Below are 582 nucleotides of genomic sequence, written 5' to 3'. Positions count from 1 at the left end.
TGAATGACTTCCGGTAACTTTAGACCAGTGGTTCTTACCCTTGTTGGAGGTACTGACCCCCACCAGTTTCATATGCGCATTCACCGAACCCTTCTGATGATGGCCAAGCGGGGCGTGTCATCACGAATCATATGAGTCAGTCGCCGAACCCCTGAGACTGACTCACCGAACCCCTGGGGTTCGATCAAACCCAGGTTAAGAACCACTGCTTTAGACGCTCAAGTCGGTGGCGGTGTGACTGTTAGACTTTAACTGTCAGTCACGGCTGCAGCCATTCTGCAACAAATCCGGACCTGGTGGGTATTGACGGATCACGGAGCTGTCACTCAGCGGAGCCAATCTGCAGCCATAACGCAGCCATTACGCATCCGGGTTAATAGGTATGTGCTATTTTTGAATCTGTAGCTTTTGAGGAGGAGGGGGGAGGGGCAAGGTGGAGGTTGGGGGTGTGGCCTTGATTAACTGCCACTTTGTTGGTTTGAAAGCCATGATGTCTCTCTCTTTCTCTCATGGGTGGGCCAAATTCTCTAGGCAGGCAAGAGTCAAGATCGGCCCATCTGAGCTTTCATTTTCTCAAAGGCA

General features: G+C 51.5%; 1 protein-coding gene across 2 annotated transcripts in view; it reads right to left on the bottom strand.

Annotated features, from left to right (window-relative positions):
• cygb2 (cytoglobin 2) overlaps positions 1–582 on the bottom strand; it is a gene marked incomplete at its 5' end in the record, with an annotated part of 21,109 nt that overhangs the window by 19,859 nt on the left and 668 nt on the right.

This window comes from Etheostoma spectabile, chromosome 2, assembly GCF_008692095.1.
Source record: "Etheostoma spectabile isolate EspeVRDwgs_2016 chromosome 2, UIUC_Espe_1.0, whole genome shotgun sequence".
In the NCBI taxonomy this organism is placed as follows: domain Eukaryota; kingdom Metazoa; phylum Chordata; class Actinopteri; order Perciformes; family Percidae; genus Etheostoma; species Etheostoma spectabile.
This window is presented reverse-complemented; position numbering and strand designations above follow the sequence as displayed.